We start from the raw sequence: 12,672 nt of genomic DNA on the forward strand, positions 1-12,672 counted from the left end.
CAGTTTCTTCTTTTAGATTTTGGGGTATGAAATGAACTGGTCCTTTCACCTTGATCTACTGGTTAGTACAGGTTAAAAATGCAACAGTTAGCGTAGTATAGTAGTATCTGCCAGTTGGTGCGTTGTTACCACCCAAAATAGGTTGTGTCTATTCTTTTATTCTCAAAAATGGGAAAAAGTTGTGTCACCCTCAACACTCAGATGGATTTCGTAACACTTTGACAAATTAAAGGTGGAACTCTAAAATGCTAAGTTTGTGGAACCGTTACCACGCTATCCATAAGGCTACTCCCAATAGAGAGTTTTATGAGGTTTCATTCTCATTAATTAGTATGCCATATATGATTTTTTGATGACATGGCATGAAATTAAAGAAGAGAGAGAAGGAACCAATTTCATGTGGATGAAACCAATACACGAATACCAACTCTCAATAGGTCATGAAATTAAATGCAATTTTGATCCTATAAAACCACACCATAAAATTATGCATTGGGGAGGGTAGTTTCAAACACCATTTCATTTCATTCTTAATTATGTGGTTGTTTTGGAAACATCAGTACGAAACTTGGATTAGCCTAAATAACTAAATAAGTGTGGTCTGGACATTGTCACAGGAATTTAGTCAGCTTCAACCTACACAACAGGTAGTAAAGATGTTTTGGTCACTAATATAATGTATACATAGAAGTATGGTAGCACATGATTAAAGTCTTTCATACTGTCGCATATGAAGAAGTGCTCCAGATATTTGACCTCTTGAAGTTTGTATACGATTTGCAGTTACTCCGTATTAAAAAGGAAAAGTTAAGGAAATACTGCACCAGAGGTGGACTTTGAAATTCTTGTGAAGCTGGTCCTCGGTTAGGCTAAGAAAAAGGTATTGCACAGAGCAGACTAAAACGTTCAGCAGCCGTGCATCAGGCCTTTTTCCTATTTTTGCTCTCGATTTTTTTCTACTTCTATTTTTCTTCTCTCTTTGTAGTTTCGCTTTTATTATATCACACTTCCCAGAATTTCAGGGGTGTGTGTTTGTGTCTCACCCCGTTGGCACAGGCGGCGGTGCCTTCCCAATTGCAAGCTTCAGCTTATCATCATGGTAATCATCCGATCCGACGATACGACACCGATCCTCCATGCCCGGCGTCGTGAAGCGCGCGGCTGCTTGCCCGGCCTGCTCGGAGAACTGCCTGAGGTGGCACTTTGTCAACGAATCTGTTTGCCAAAGTAAAGGGAAGGAATTAAGGAAAGGGTCTGTGTTTTCATGTGTGCTTAGGGTGGATGGTGAGGAACGGCCTGCATGCATGTGGTCCCTTCCACCAAGGCCCTATCCAGTATCCACCCGGAGCAGGAACACGTATAAATCATGGCAATGGAGTCCCTTCCCTCCGCTCGGCCGCGTCCATATAAGGCCTCCTATTCCCTCTACAATCCACACCCAACCCAAGATAGCTACCTGCCTGCAACAAACTTGAAACTCTTACACCAGAGCTGAGGCTACTCGACCGATACCCCCCCATCAGGTAATTGTTGTTTGTGGTTAATTAGTTATCTGATACTAGCATGGTGTGAGATCGAGGACAAGACACGGACATATACCTAGCTAGCTACCCGGCCGGCCTCTTGGATTTATATTTTGCAAATGGTGTTCGACGCGAACCGCTAGCTAGCTTTGTCTTCCTTGACAGACGTACGAATGGCGGCGGCTCGAGTTCACTGGACCTGCGATGTTTGCAACATGAGTGCTTATGCTACTACGCAGGCCTTCATCAATGGCCATGCCGCACGCCATCAGCATGGAGGTGGTGGGCAAGGCGGGGCTGGACAAGGTGGAGCTGGTGGCGGTGCCGGGCAAGTTGGAGGTGTCGACGGCGGCCAAGGAGGTGCCGGGCAAGGCGGGGGCGCCGGTGCCGCTGGGCAGGGAGGAGCTGCTGGCGGGCAAGCGGCGCCTGATAACTAGCTGCGTGCTAGGAGTTTCTTTTAGCAAATAAATAACGATGCGCGTGCATTCTTCGCACTTGTTCCTAGATCGAGTTATTTCCGTGTTTGTTCTATCTACCCCAGCACGTACGTGCATGCTCTTGTTATGTGGTTGTGGTCGTAGTGTAGTAGCAGAAGTGATGCTGTACTGTGTGCTATAGCTCCATCTTATCTTTCAATAACAATGTAATGCTCTAGTATGTCCAAGGCTCATCACTTGATTTCCTTCATGCATATTGAAGCGCACGAGCATCAAAGTTGTAGTATAATGGAGAGCGAACATTTTTCTTCTCGACTCTTGTCTAGCGCTGTGTCTTGGTTTGTGTTTGGCGGACGCTGGCCCACGACTCACCACATATGCATGATCGACGGAAAAGAATTGCCGGTTGGCATATGCAAATTGACCCCCAGACTTTGGCAGACCTGCTCTCGAATCTCGATGGCCCTAGGATCCAATGCTATTGTGCAAACGGCACACAGGCACAGCTCCAACAGTTGCTGGTTGACGCCCGCCCTGGCTCGGCTCGCAAAGCTGGTTCGTGATCACTGATCAGCTGCCCACGCTGGCGTCCAAGATGGGAGTCGCGCAGCTAGCGATCACAGTAGCCCGGCCGCTTCTTGCCTGGCTATCACAAGGCCGCCGGCGCCGCAAGGCAGCCCGCCGCGCCCGCACCTTGATGCATATTGGCCGGCCGCCGTGGGGCACTCTACTCGGGTCCCGCGCGGTTAATTTTGCGTGTTCTCCGGTGTGCAAATTGCAATGCAAAGCTATGCATGCACGACCTGATGAGAGCAGCGTACACAAGGATGAAACAACCGTCGTCTGACACCATGTAGCGTGCATGCTGATATGCAGAGTACGAGTGGATCATCTCGGAGTGCAAAACCGCCGTCCTCTACACCATGGACGCATCCATTTGTGATGACTGCTTGCAAAGTTTCCATGTCATGTAGTGATGTAGAGATATGATAGTACTAGAGCATCTCAACTAGCTTACATTTTTCCTTTCGAGGTTCACTAGTAGAGAATTGGCCTTTAATCCCGGTTGGTAAGATGCAAATCTTCCAAAAATCCATCCTCCCAGGAGGCCCCCCACACGCGCACGTCGCAAGCCACAAGTCACGTGATTTTTCACGTGAAATATGGTCTTTTATCCCGGTTGGTATTTCAAATCGGGATAAAAGGCTCTCGACCGGGATAAAAAGGGGGAGTCTTTTATCCCGGTTGGTGTTTCAAATCGGGATAAAAGGCCTCTCAGGATCTTTTTTTTTCACTAGCCTTTGCAACCGGGATAAAATATCCCGGTTGGTGAGCCCCCCACCAGTGACCGAGCTTTAGTCCCGGTTGGTGAACCTTTTGTCCCGAACCAACTTTAAACCGGGATAAAATTGGACGCATGGAAGGTGAATTCTCTACTAGTAGTTCTTTCTATCCCAACGTACGAACGTCACACGTGTAGAGCAAGCATGATACGTCTGATGGACGTCTCTGCACCAATCGACCTCTTGCAACAAATTAAACTTGCACAATACAGGAACGAAGATCATGAACCATTGATTAACACTACTGGTAGCATTAAGGGTCAAGTGTAGTGCTGTCTCTTGTATACATACATACAAATCTGCTTGTAATACAAATCCTGGAAACTCTCCTGTTACAATACATACAGATCCCGGCTAGTTTTTATCTTGTATGTACACAAGTCTTGGGAGATTTCAGTGCACTGATAAAACTAGCCGGGAGACCTCCTGTTACAATATCAGCCACACATGCTGGAGCTGTTACATCCAAGTTCAGTGCTGACTGCGCCTTCTCTCTCTCCAGGCGGTTGCAGTCACATGCATGCCTTCGTCACTCCAGCAGGTTGCATACCTGCATGTGTTTCATAACATATGGGCCAGATCCAGTGCGGTAAAAATCGATTTCTCAAGGCAAAAATCGAATCTTGCACACAGTGGACATGTCCTGCTGCATGTACAGGAAAATCGACCTTCAAGTAAAGTTCGAACCGTGAGCTTGTTAATTTGTTTCAGAATCACTTAAAAAATTATTTTTTTTTCAGAATCACTTAATTCTGAAAAAACTTATTCTGCCACTTAATTCAGAATCACTTAATTCTACCACTTAAGCACCAAGGAAATTGTTAATTTGGCCTCCTATGTTCCTTATTGGCCCTCTCTCATTCTCAGTTGAAGCTCCACCACTGCAATCAAACACTCTAACGAGCAGTAGAAATATATAGGGTCATCATATCATAATACAAGGATTATAATATATTTATTCTAAAAACTCGAACGGATCGGATTTGCACCTACCACATATACAACTGATCCGCAACGGAGGGGCTCACCCTCGTGAGCATTCAGCAGATCAGAAAACGATGGAGAAAAGGCACACGAAATCCTAGAGATCATCTCACATGGCTGCTCTGAACCCTAGGAAGAACGAAATGGCGGCTGTGTTTATGCAACTACCCTTCGTGATACGGCTGGGGTGTTTCAGAATGGTCAAGATACTGCAGTTAAGGTGTGACCCATGGAACAGTCACAAAGCCAAGAAGCAAACAGAGGTCGTCGTACAACAGCAGATCGAACGGAGAACCACACGTGCCACGTCAAATCCGACGGACGAGCGCCCGAACCGGCAGAGACGCTCGGCTCGAGCGCCCGATAGGCGATAGCTTTTCCGTATGCTTTTGTTTTTGCGCGAGTCGATTGCAACCCTGACCGACTGGATCCTATGGAACAATATTAAACTGTTGTGCAAGGAAAAGGAAGGTGTTCTAGGGCAAGTCGAAAGAGGATCGTGGGTATATATAGCTAGAGTAGATGTACCTGCGGCGTGCGTACATGCCGATAGTTCCCTGATTTATAGCTAGACTAGATCGCAAAAAACAATGGCCATGGCGTCGCAATCTACAGCATGGTCTGACCTGCTGCCGGAGCTCCTTGGCAAGATCGCCGCCTGCTGCCCTAAGCCCGCCGACCGCGCCCGCTTCGCCGCCGTACGCCGTTCATGGCACTTGGCCGTGCGCCACCGCTGTCCCCGGACGCCGCTAAGACCGTGGGTCGTCCTCCCCGATGGTTCCTTCCTGACGCTCTCTGACGGCGAGCGCCACCTGCCGTCGGCTGTCCTCCCCCACGGCGTCTTCGTCAAGCCATCCGGCGGTGGTCTGCACCGCCTCCAACATCCCGAGAACACCACCTGCATCGGCTCCACCAGCGGCTAGCTTGCCCTCCACGGCAAGCCATCGTCGGGGGCGAACGCGTTCTTGCTGCACAACCCGTTCTCCGACACGGCCGTGCCACTCCCGACGTGGACGCCCTCAGCGCCAGAGCTCCAGATCCCCGAGTGTTTCGTGTGAGCAAGGTGCTCATGCACTCCACGGCCAGCGATGATGTAGTCGCCGTCATAATCGAGAGCCGGCATTACCCTTTCGTCCTAAGCCAGCTTGGGAGAGGCATGCACGTGGACGCCCAAGCCATCGACTCCTCCCTTCATGTACATCGTCGACATTGCCTTCCTGGGAGACCAGCTCTACGGGATTACCAGGGCCGAGGACCTGTTTGCCTTGGACCTCGTCTTACACGAAGACCAAGTGCCCACGATCAGCGATTACAAACGCGTCATCAGGCACCCGCTGGATAGCTTTGGTTACGACTATTTATCATGGAGCGACGTTGATGAGGACTATGATGACGATGACGGTGTTGATGAGCTGCCTGTAACAACCCTAGGTTAGCTAAACCTTGTTTAAGCCTAAATGAAGCAATTAACAGCTAATTAAACAAGTCAAGGGTCAACTTTTGCCCCAAAGAGCTTAAAAGGTGATTAGTCCATAATTTAAAATTTTATATAAGAACCTGAAATTTTGTCCAACTAAGAGTTGTAAAACTCCACCTTCCCAACTACTTTTATTTTTGGTGTTTTCTTTGAATCTGAGCAGAAAGCTTTCAAAAACTCAGAATTCAAATCAGTGGCAATTTAAGAAAAACATGAAAAGCCCCAAATTTGCAGTCCTTTTTCTCAAAATTTCTAATGTAAGCTCAAGTCAAACCTTATAAGAACATTTTAGTGCTACGAGTCCTTAACAACTTTGATTTTTAGAGTAGGACAAAATCTGCACAAAAGATTTTCAAAATTGAGGTCAAACACAGCCAGTTTGGTCAACCCGGCACAATTCTGAAATTTCGCTAAGTCTGAATTTTTGCCCGTTCTAGTAAAGTTTGGAGCTTTCTAAGTTCAAAACCAAACCGTTTTTGACCAAACACCCTTTGTAACTTTTGAACCGGGATGTTAGCTCTACAAGTCGTAGAAAGGTAATTTTTTAAGTGCCGTTCAAAAATCCGAAGTAAAACGGTCCCAAAGACCGGCCCATCGCTTTGACCCGCGAATCCCTCGCGCCCCTGCTCGCGCCAGAGCGCATGCGTCGCACGCTCTGCTCGCCGCCCACTGCGTGGCTCCCGCTCACCGGCACCACGCCGTTGCCCAACCCACGCCTGCGAGCTGACCCGACGAGCACCGCCTCGCCCTATAGCGTCGCCTGCCCGCCCCATCCCTGCCCGAGCCCCGCTGTGCCCAATCCCGGCGCTGCAGTGCGCGCGCCCGGCACCGGCCACCGCCACCTTCACCCAATCGGCGCCCTGGACAGCGACGCAACGAAGCCTAGCCCCACGCAGCGGCTCCCCCACTCACTGCTCGGCCTTATCACCTCGCCCGGCAGCCTCTCCTCGCACTCACTCCCCCTCCCCAAGCCTCCTGTCTCCGAACCAAAACTCCCAGTGCCATTTGCAAACAACCGAGCTCCAGCACTTCCCTATGTTCGCCGGCAAAATCCTCCACGCTCCGTCCATCTCCCTCCAATAGCCCACGCCTGAAGCTCCTCCACTTCCTCAGCCACGCCCTCGACCACTCCCCGTCGCCCACCGTCCACGGAGCCGCCGGAAATTGAAGTTTTCCCCCAACTTCAGGAACTCCACCCGCCGCCCCTTGCCTCAACGTGGTTCCCCATGCTTTGGCCATCATCATCCCCAACCAAGTGCTCAAAGCGAACCTAGGTGAGGCCCTGGTGCTCATGCGCATGCTTGTTCTTCTTGTTGGCCAAGTTTCCACGGTCGATTTTGGTCATGTCGTCGGTCGGGCGCGGTCTCTCGTCAACAGGTAGGTTAGGGTTGTTTTCTCGGGGAGATGAGGGCAGGAGGAGGTGCGCTAGACCTTTGGGATCGTTTTGGGGCAGTCACCGGCGAGGGGAAGGGCACAGCCGCGCCAGCGTGGGTGCGCCGCTGCCGGTCCTGCCATGTTTTGGGCGTTCCTATGTTCTGATGCGGAGGTTGAAGGAGATCAAGGACTTGTTCACGAGAGGAAAAGAAAGCCTAGGGGGTATTCATAAAGTTCTAGATTTATGTTTAGGGGGGGGATCTGTCCAGGGGTGTAGGCGCAAAAAACTAGGGACCTTTGCACGATTAAAGTGTAGACTTGAGGGCTAGATTGCAAGTTTGCCTCGGTTTTCTTTATTTCCTAGAAGCTTTAAAAAGGTATAGAAAAGTGTAGAAAAATGATAAAAATGCAAGATAAATTTTTTAGACTCAGTATTCTGTGTAGTTTCATATAAAAATAAGTTTGCACATTTCTCTGTTAGAATTAATGTTATATGATATAATCCTTGTTTAAGCTATTTTAAATCATAGCAAATCACAGAAAAATGCTAAAAAGGTAAATCTAACTCTCAAGTGCTTGTCTTAGAGAATAAAAGCTTGGAAAAATAATTTGGAGCCTATCTCAGATGTTTAAGTCTCTGTTTTAGTTTTATAACTACAATCTAAGGTTTAAATTATCTTTTGCACAATACTTAATCCAGAGAGGAGAAAAATGTGAAACCACATGGAGCGGATGAGTGATGAAGTATAGTTCACAAGGAAAGTATGAAACCTTATCTGAAAGTAAATAAAACCCACTCTCCTTTTTAGAGAAAGATAAATAGGAGTAATATATGAGAAATAGAGGTCCTTCACCAAAAACTATAAGAAATTCACCAAAGGCTCTGTATCACCCCTATAACTCTCTGTTAAAATTTCACGACCGAATTTATTATGGTTTCTGTTTTAAAAATGTTTAAGTGTATGCTACCTTAGGGTAATAAAGTAATTCTAATTCTTTTTATGCACCTCCAATGGACCTAAAATTTATGCAGTAGCATATCTATGACAAAGTTGAGTTTTTGTTAAATTTGTGGCTTCATAGCTTACTATTTGAAGATAGAAATAAAATCTGGAAGATGGACCTAACTAAATGGAAGAAAGAAACCTTGAGTAATGATAAAGGTAATTTTCGGAAGAGGTACAAAAGAACATTCAGAAATATGATAACTTTCCGCTCTGAAGTTTAATAAAGTTAAGTTGTATATATGTACACAATCACCATCACATCAACCCCGAGTTTACACCATAACACACCTTACTTTATGCAGATAAAGAAGGTGTAGAACCTTGTTTAGGTGAATGTGGTCATAATGTAATTTGATACTTCAGTGCTATTTCACGTTTTGCATCCTATATGAGAAAGTATGGAAGTTGAACTTGATGCATTTGCATTTGTGTAGAGCTGAACCTCGCTGACGGGACATACGAGCTTCACCTAGCGCCTGAAGAAGGAGCCGTAGCGGGTCTGCATCACATCGGAGCCGAGCCTATACCGGAGCAAGCCGAGCACCAGTTTGCTAACTCCCCGTGTGAAGGCAAGCCCCAGAGCATGATTTCCTATCTTTAAATACTTGCAATACAATTGATTGCTTTGATTGCGCATTTACGTTCTAGGAGTTGATTGAAACCATAGATGCATGAATATAGTACCCTTGATCTGAACACTAGTATGTTAAGTCGAGTAGTTGCAATGCTTAATAGGACTCGGTAAAGGTCGAGTGATTTCCTGTCACTCGCGAGTTATGGGAGTTGATTGCTTTACTTATGTTGCAACTATAAGGACGATGGACGGGGCCAGGCTTATGTTCGGTACTTGATGGTTTGCCCCGTCTGTCTACATGAAATTGGACTAAGGTCGAGATGTGATAGTGTTCGTGATCAAGTGTTTGAAAGTACTAATCTCATACCTAGTATGGGATGGGGAAGCCTAGTAACTGATTGAACCGGGACGTGAGCGGATCGTTCCACTATCTCTGGAAACTGAGTTTTTCCCCTGGTGCATCATGTGGTGACAAGTGTGGTCATAGAACGGCAGAGGCTGGGTCTATGGAGCCTTGTACCAAGGGAAGTGGGCCCGACACGGGTCTGGGAATTGATGGGATGGCTGACAAATGAAGCGACCTTTCGCGGTGCATGGATGTCATGGGATTAGGTTCGCCATGCATGGTTAAGAAATTAAAATTGATTTGTCTGCCTCTCACAGTTTGGGGCTGCTTGATCGCTATGCTACACTGAGTAAGAATGAAAGATGATGACCTTAGACCTGCACTAATTGCTTGAAAACTATGCTTGTTTAGTATAGTTGCTAACTTAGACCGAAAAATAAACGTCGAATTTGTAACTAAAATATTGAAAGTAAGGAACTACACTAGTTGCTTTTGGCAAAAATAAACCCCTCTAGCCAAAAAGCTTGCATGTCTAGGTGTTGGTAGAATAATACCATCGGTCGGCTAAGTCTTGAGCGTAGTCGCTCAGCCTTGTTGTGGCATATCTCTTTTCAGGTGTTGTTGATGCCTCTGAGCTTGCTGCAAGTGGCACTTGGCCTCCCCAGCTTCCTCCAGGTTGGACGGTTGAGTAGGATCTTTCCTCTTATGGCGAGGATCGGGATCATTGATGTCATGATCGGCTTCGTCATGATATCCTGCAACGACATTAGCTTCCGCCTAGTTATTTCGGTTGCCTGAACTCTACAAATTATGTTTGAATTTCGAACTTGGTGTTGTAACAATTTGATGCACTTATTTAATCTGGATGGACTATTGTAATCTCTGGAACCACTCACCTTCGTGTGAGCTCTGCTTTCTCGATCCGGTGTTAAGTTTTTTATCGGATGAAATCCGACGGACCACTGAGTTAACTTGATTAAAGTACACGATCGCGTGTTGGGCGACTTAATTGTGCTTTAGCTATGTTAATTTGGGCGGTTCCGCCACACTGCCTCTCAGCAAAAACGAGGAGGATGAAGGCTATGATGATGATGATGAGGAGGAGCTATACTTTGACCTAGAGTACGAGCTTGACACCGAGAACCAACAGCTTGCCAGGGATCAGGTTCCTACTAGGATCGGTTTGACAACGAGGAGGAGTTACCCCGGGTTGAGATCATCACTATCTGGTACCTCGTTGAGTCGTAGTGCGGCGCTAGCAACGGATATGCCTCGACCCTCGACTCGCGTCGCTCGGGGAGCCGGCACAAGGAAGCGGCGGCTGGACCCTCGAGGGGGGTAGGGCCTGCCCTGGGGAAAATGCGAGGAAACGGGTCGTCCAGCCCCTTGGCGTGGGCTTCCAATTGGCGAGAATTTTTGGCCCGTGCCGCATTTTTACAGGGAGCTCCTGGCCGGGGAAAGGCTGGGATCTCGGCGGGATTTTGGGCTCCTAAAATAGCCCTGAGGAAGGAGGGTGTGTGATCGATCGGATAGCCCACTAGGCCCGTTAAGCGACCTTTTGGCCTTGATTAATTTTCTGTTCTGCTTTTTTTTCTATTCAACAATATGTAAGTGAATCTCAATTATTTAGATTTGTAATTATTTTTTTGTAAAAATACTCGCTCCGTCCCACAAAGACTATTCATTTAGGGACTCCCAATGGAAGAAACCATCGTAGTTTCCATAGTCTAGGATATTGTATCAAGAAATCATCCTTCACAATACAATTTTTTTATCTAGAGTCTAAACAAAAATCCAACCAATCATTCTCCCTTCTAGTACCAGATCCTCTATGCATCATGTAAAGGAGCTCGAGTGACGGGTAGCAGCGGTGCGAGCGTAAAGGATCCGGCAGTAAGCAAGAAGAAACTACTTGGGTCTCCCCAATGCAGATTCGCTGCTTTCTTGGCCCATCGGTATGCGTGAGAACTTGGTTTCCTCTCCAGAAAATGGTTTCTCTCTGTCTCCATAATAAATCTACTGCCACATCAGCAAATTGCTTAGTTGGCATGACAATTAAGAGGGATAGACACTATCATCAATGTCCCATTGGGACTGCCTTTAGCCTTCAAAACCTGTCCCCCAAAGAGTGTCCATATAACTTTCAGACAATCCAACAAAGCCCTCATAATACCTTCTGACCCAGTTAACGAATCGATCATTTACTCTCACCATCGATGCTCAAGGCATACTCGCTAAATAAGGAAGGCTAATAGGTCCAACAATTACTGCAAGCGTGCATGCATAATTAATTCTACTCGATAATCCATCCGATTAAAAAGAGTTATTAGGGTACTTTGGACTTTTAGCATTGCTACTATCTTGTCTAAAATTTTCTAAACGAACAGTTTTTGTGGGACGGAGGGAGTATTTGTAATTATTTTGTATGTTCTATAACCATTCAGATTCAAAAGCTACGATCCAACAATTTACACATGTGATTGGAGCTAGCTTATAGATGGGAGGGTGGTATCAACCTATCAACGCAGAGTAGCATCTCTAAAACTGTATGAAAATTTTAGAAAGTAAAATATGGTTAGATATGTCATGCAATTATTTATGCTTATGTAAAATTTAAGGTTAAGGTCCTGTTTGGATGTTCTGAAAATATGTACACCTGTAAATTGTTTCACATGTATTTTGTTGGGTACAAGAAAACCAAACAATCATTTAATTTTCCGCTTGTAAAATGCTGTTTGGATTCACTGGATCAAGTGGTCATAATTGGCTATGAACGCACTACGTACCGAGGTGCAACCACTCTGAGAAATTGAGATAAATCAAACAAATAAAGGTCTGAATTTCTTTACTTGGATTTCAGAAATTGTCAAAAGATGGATCCAACTGTTGCATGCATATCATCGTAGCAACTTAACACATCAGAGAAACGTGGATCCAAGTGTGAACGACCATGCAAGCATGGAACATTGAAATTTCAAAACAAAGCATGAAATTGGTGCTCAAAGCTGAACAAAGTTTCTAGATTAAAGATGCGTCAAGCGATGAAGGCATCAAATTGGAATCACATCACAACTAAAGAAACTCAACCATGAAGGCATCAAACTGGAACCATAACTGAAGGAATTTCATATCAAAGTTCTCAAGATGATTGACTTGAGTGGGGGCGCATAAGGTCGCCTTCGCCAGCGGGAGCGTGGCCTAGATGGAGTGCGAGGCGTCGAAGACCTTGACGGAACTTGCCGTGCTTGGGAACAACAGGTCCTTCACTCCTCGTCCATGTAACGACCGACCCCTAAGCCTTCCCAGTTAGGCTTAATCCCAGCCCTTAACCTTAGTCAGTTGTTTTGTGTGACCGCACCTAAGTGCCCAGTTTCCGCCGGTCCCGACCCCTGGATCCGACCCCTTCCTGCTTCGCTTCTCTTCCGACCCCCGCGAGCTCAGCCCGACCGTCGGATTCCGCTGATCTTCCTCACCCGTCCGATCTATCCCCCGGTGGACCCGCGAGATCTTTTCCGGATCCCCCACGACAGCCGCACTCGAGTTGCATGGCCGCCCCAGAGTTTCCTTGCCGCGTGGCTCGTCTTCTCCGATGCCATCGCCCAGTTTT

At 46.7% G+C, this 12,672-nt stretch overlaps 2 long non-coding RNA genes across 2 annotated transcripts; both read left to right on the forward strand.

Moving 5' to 3' along the window:
* Nucleotides 1-898: 898 nt before the first annotated feature.
* Nucleotides 899-2,193, forward strand: LOC117837376 (uncharacterized). The gene is made up of 2 exons (XR_004636333.2): nt 899-1,523; nt 1,689-2,193. It is a non-coding gene; the product is annotated as an uncharacterized lncRNA (long non-coding RNA).
* Nucleotides 2,194-6,579: 4,386 nt separating this feature from the next.
* On the forward strand, nt 6,580-9,948 carry LOC140223281 (uncharacterized). The gene is made up of 3 exons (XR_011898646.1): nt 6,580-7,038; nt 8,580-8,714; nt 9,681-9,948. It is a non-coding gene; the product is annotated as an uncharacterized lncRNA (long non-coding RNA).
* Nucleotides 9,949-12,672: the final 2,724 nt, after the last annotated feature.

This window comes from Setaria viridis, chromosome 1, assembly GCF_005286985.2.
Source record: "Setaria viridis chromosome 1, Setaria_viridis_v4.0, whole genome shotgun sequence".
Taxonomy (NCBI): Eukaryota; Viridiplantae; Streptophyta; class Magnoliopsida; order Poales; family Poaceae; genus Setaria; species Setaria viridis.